Source organism: Zalophus californianus, chromosome 3 (assembly GCF_009762305.2).
Source record: "Zalophus californianus isolate mZalCal1 chromosome 3, mZalCal1.pri.v2, whole genome shotgun sequence".
Lineage (NCBI taxonomy): Eukaryota > Metazoa > Chordata > Mammalia > Carnivora > Otariidae > Zalophus > Zalophus californianus.
The window spans coordinates 58,917,814-58,923,813 of NC_045597.1; positions in this window are offsets into that span (position 1 = coordinate 58,917,814).

A 6,000-nucleotide genomic window follows, 5' to 3' on the forward strand; every position below is an offset into this window, starting at 1 on the left:
TGGTTAGAGATGTCAATTTGTCTATCTGACCTCAAAGTCCATGTTCTTTCCATCGATTATTTATTGATTTTAAAACCATTTTATTAAAAACTAATGATGTAATATATGGTGATTAACATAACAATAAAAAATTAAAAAAAAAAAACCATTTTATTGATTAAGCTAGGCTTTTTTTGTGCTCACCTGAACTGAGCTTGTCCATTTCTTAGCACTTAGGTAGCATTTGTCTTATACTCCTCTTTAGTCCTTATTCTTTGTAGCAGAACTGTTATTTCCAGTAATACTGTAGATAAGAGAGCCCAAACAAATTTGTTACAGAGCACCCAAAAATGCTAGATCAAATATGGCTGAACCAGCAAGAAAGTAAAGGGAACAGAGCATTTAAACAACTCTGAAATACTACAGGACTGAAAATGGAATGAAAACAGCAATCCAAAAAGAAGGAGCTGAGCCACAAAGCTAATGGTTGTTCTAAGGGTAGATTTTACTCACAGAGATGAAAGATAATATATTGTATATATTAAATATATAATCACGTATGTATGCATATATATAAGATAGATACCAATATCTTTTTATTTTTAAAGAATTTAAAACTCAAACAAGTTGCAAAAATAATAGAGAGCTCCCATGTACCTTTCTCCAAGTTTCTGCAATGATAATAACTTACATTTTCATAGTATATTGGGAAAACCAGGAAACACATGGCACAGTACTATTAATTCAGGTATAGACCTTATTTGGAGTTCAGTAATCCTTAATGCTCTATTTTTTATTTTAGGTGTATGTTCTATGAAATTTTATCACATGTGTAAATGAGTGACTATCAACACAAAGAAACTCTCTTGTGTTACCTCTTTTTTTTCTTCTTTTTTTTTGTTAAGTAATCTCTACTGCCCAAGGGGGTTTTGAACTCACCACCTGAGATCAAGAGTCACAGGCTCTGCCTACTGAGCCAGCCAGAGCCCCTCCTTGTGTTTCCTCTTAATAGTGGTATCCTTTTCCCAACCATAACACTTGGAAACCACTGATCTGTTCTCCATCACTAATACTTTCACTTTGAGAATGGTATATAAATACAATCATACAGTGCATAACCCTTTAAGATTGTTTTCCCACTCTACACAATGTCTTGGAGATTCATCCAAGTTGACACATGTATCCTTCCTTTTTACTGAGTAGTATTCCATTGCAAGGATGTTCCCTAGTTTGTCATCTATTCACTCACTGAAGGTTGGTTTGTTTCCAGTTTTTGACTATTAACAAATAAAGCTCCCATGAACACTCATGTACAGAATTTTGTGTAAACCTAAGTTTTCATTTTTCTAGTATAAATACTCAGGAGTGTGATTGCTGGGTGATACGATAAGCATACATTTGTAAGAAACCGTCACGCTGTTCCAGAGCGGCTGTGCCATTTTATATTCCCCCCAGCAACGTAAGATAATCCGGCAGTCTGCATGCTCGCCAACATCTGGTTCTGTCGGTACCTTTTATTTGAGCCATTTTAATATGTATGCAGCCATATCGCATTATGGTTTTTTTATTATGGTTTTAATTTGTACTTCTATAATGGTTAATGATGGTGAACATCTTTTCATGTGCTTATTTGTCATTTTATACCTTCTTTGATAAAGTGACTGTTCAAGTCTTTTGCCCATTTTCTAACTGGATTGTTTACTTATTCTTGAGTTTAGAAAGTTCTTTTTTTAAGATTTTATTTATCTGAAGAGAGATAGAGAGCACAAGTAGGCAGAGCAGTAGGCAGAGGGAGAGGGAGAAGCAGACTCCCCACTGAGCAGGGAGCCCAAAGTGGGGCTCGATCCCATCCTGGGATCATGACCTGAGCCAAAGGCAGCCGCTTAACCGACTGAGCCACCCAGGCGCCCCTAGAAGTTCTTGAAATTAAGATAGTAAGAGAACATTTCATAAATTTGTATATTTAGAAAATTTTATTATAAAGTTTATAAATTTATGCCAATTAATTTTAAAACATATAAAATGAACAAAATTCAAGAAAAATATAGCTTACCAAAAATTGACTGAGAAAAAATAGTTTGAATAGTCTCTTAACCCATAAAGGAACTGAATTAGTAGTGAAATGTCTTTCCACCTTATAAAGCACTAGGCTCAAATGGCGTTTCCAAGTAAGTTTTAATAAACATTCAAGGAACAAGTAATTTCAATCTTATACAAACTCTTCCTGAGAAAAGAAAAATAGGAAACCCTACCTAACTCATTTATGAGGGTAGCCTAATCAAGACATCAAAACCAAACAAAAAGACCATGATAAATTATATACTAAACTCACTGATGAACATAGATTAAAAAATCTTAAATTAAAATATTAGCAAATTTAATCCTGCAGTGAATAAGAAAGTAGCACACAATGACCACGATGGGTCTACCAAAGGAAGACGAGGTTGATTTAATATCAAGCAATCTATTAGTATAATTCACCACATTAACTAAGGGAGGAAAACTATAGGATCACCTTAACAGACATAAGATATGTTTGATAAAACTCAACATCCATTCATGATAATAATTCTCAGCAAGCCAGCAGAGAAAGAATTTTCTTAAGTGGATAAAAGGCACCTAACATGAGCATTTAATAAAGTTCAACATCTGATTAAAAAAAAACAACAGAAATAGAAGGGAATTTGCATAATCTGATAAAGGACAGCTACCAAAAGCCTACAGCAAAACCATACTTTAAAGTTTAACATTAAAATCATTTCCTGGGGCGCCTGGGTGACTCAGTCAGTTAAGTGACTGCCTTTGGCTCAGGTCACGCATGATCCCAGGGTCCTGGGATTGAGTCCCGCATCAGGCTCCTTGTTCAGAAGGGAGCCTGCTTCTCCCTCTGCCTGACACTCCCCTGCTTGTGTGCTCTCTCTCTCTCGCTTTCTGAGAAATAAATAAATAAAATCCTTTACAAAAATAAAAAAAATCATTTCCTTTTAAATCAGGAACAAGAAAGAATGCCTGTTACCATAAATTCTATTCAATATTTCTCTGACATCCTAGACTGCAGTAAGATAATAAAATATTAAAGGTTTGAATATTAGAAAACTATAAGTAAAATTGTCATTATCTGTAGATGATATCCTTTCCACCTAGACAACAAAAGAAACTAAAAATAAATAGTATTAAAATTAATAAGAAATTTTAGCAAGATGGCTCAATATAAAATATATAAAAATTACTTGCATTTCTATATATTAGCCACAAATACAAATATAATTTGTTAAAAAGATTTCATTTACAGGGTGCTTGGTTTTCTCATTTGGTAGAGTATGTGACTCTTGATCTTGGGGTTGTGAGCTCAAGCCCCATGTTGCAGGTAGAGTTTATTTAAAAAAAAGTTTTCATTTGGGGCACCTGGGTGGCTCAGTTGGTTAGGTGACTGCCTTTGGCTCAGGTCATGATCCCAGGGTCCTGGGATCGAGCCCCACATCGAGCTTCCTGCTCAGCGAGAAGCCTGCTTCTCCCTCTCCCACCCCCCCCACTTGTCTCTCGCTGTCTCTCTCTAATTAAATAAATAAATAATCTTAAAAAAATTTTTTTCATTTACAATACCAACAAAAAACCTAGAATTAAATCATAAAATATATGTAAAATCTTTGTGGGAAAAAATCATAAATCCTTTTGAAACCTTCAGAAAACCCAGTATGCCATGTTCACACACATGTACTATGTTCAGGGACAGGAAGCCTATATATCTCAAATTGATCTATAAATTCAATGCACTTCCAGTCAATATTCCAGTGGGATATTTGAGGAATGTGACAATATGATTCTAAATTTACCTAGATTCTAAAGGGCCAAGAATAGCCAAGATATTCCTGAAGAAAATAAGATCCTTTTTGGGGGGAGGGAGGTAAATAAACAAATGATATGCAATACAAAGCCCAAAAACAGTCTCATGTGTGTATGGAAATTTGATATATGACACAGGTGACATTGCATATCAATGGGGAAATGGTGTTAACTGACTATCAAATGGAAAATAAAATTGGATCCCTTTCTCTGACCATGCACAAAAATGAATTCTACATGCATGTGTATGTAAATGTCAAAGGAAAAACTTATGATATTTAGAGGAAATACAAAATATTTTTATAACCTTGGGTAGGAAAGACATTTTATAAAGATACTAAAATATAAAACCCATTAAAGAGAGTTATTGGTATGTTTGGCACTTTAAAATAAAACACTGTGCACTGAAAGGCATAATAAAGTAAGTGAAAAAGCAAGTGGCAAATGGGAGAAGATATTTATCATACACACTCCCAACTGAGAATGAATATCCAGAATATATAAAGAACGCTTACAAATGAATAAGAAATAAGAAACAACCAAAGAGAAAAATGGTTAACACGTATTTCATAGAGGACACACATACGGCCAACCAACATACAAGATGTTCAACCAAAGTAGAAATCAGGGAAAATCAAAACCACAGGATATCATTTTATGCCAACCCAACTGTCAAACATTATAAGTTTGACAATACCAAGAGCTAGTGGTGATGTAGAGCTATATAAATTGGTCCAATTCCTTTGTAAAAAATTTCAGCATTATCTGGTAAACGTGACAATAACAACCCAACAATTCTACTCCTAAGTATAGTCCCTAAACATAAGGAGACATACAAAAATGTTTATAGCAGTATTATTTGCAATAGCAAAGAACTGGAGATGGTCCAAATGTTTCTTGGCTCAAACATGGAAAAATAAATTGTGGTATATAGCTACAGTAAATACTATACAGAAGTGAAAATTAAGGAACTATAAGCCATATCCATTATCACCGAAGATTACCACTTCAGTCCTTTACAAAATGATGCCTTTTTAATAACGTTTAGCTTTTGCTTTCAAAAAGCTGTTTTCATGGGGCGCCTGGGTGGCTCAGTTGGTTAAGCGACTGCCTTCAGCTCAGGTCATGATCCTGGAGTCTCAGGATCGAGTCCCGTATCGGGTTCCCTGCTCAGCAGGGAAGTCTGCTTCTCCCTCTGACCTGGCCCCTCTCATGTTCTATCTCATTCTCTCTCTCAAATAAATAAATAAAATCTTAAAAAAAAAAGAATAGGACAAAAGCTGTTTTCATGCCTTGGTATGTATCAGTATTCCAAGTTGTGAGAACAGAGCGGGTTGGTGAGGGAAACTGGGCTCTGAGTCACTAGGGAGGAACTTCATTTTGAGTAATACCTGGGACACTTACAAAATAATCAAATAAAATGCACTGGGCACAAACCTACAATGTCGAAATGGCACTCCCCATATTTTCCAGGGGCCACTTGCTACTTCCTCCTACCCCCACCTTTCTCATAATCACAGTTGGACTTTTTTTTTTTTAAGGCTTTATTTATTTATTTATTTATTTATTTATTTATTTATTTATTTATTTGAGAGAGAGAGAATCTGAAACAGACTCCACGCTGAGTGCAGAATCCGACAGGGGGCTCGATCCCCCGACCACGAGATCATGACTTGAGTTGAAACCAAGAGTCCGACTGAGCCACCCAAGTGCCCCTACAGTTGGACTTCTTGAGGTGATACGTTTGATGAGAAGCAGAATGTCCCTATGGTAGCCTGGCACTGAGTTCCTAAGGGCTGGCCAATCTCTGATGGTAACAACCACCTGGACCGCCCAGGTCCTACCTTTCCAACTCCACCTCCCCCTTCTCTAAGATCTCCACCGTGACAGATGGGGCAGCATTCCATTCCAATTCCCCGTCACTCTGTCATCAAAACTCTCAAGTCTGCGCAGGCCTCTTCACTCTGTATCAGAGTCCGCACAACCTGGGACTTCCAGGCCAAAAACATCGACAGTTAAAGTCAGGCCTCAAATGATTTATTGCCCAGTTTCTTACCTACGCAGCCACCCCTAGACTGGCAGCCCCCCGCCGCCGCGCCCACACCTAGCTAATACGACACACGAGGCGCCCGGAAGTGGCGGTCGGGCTCCTACGTCATTGGCTGCGCCCAGTTGGCT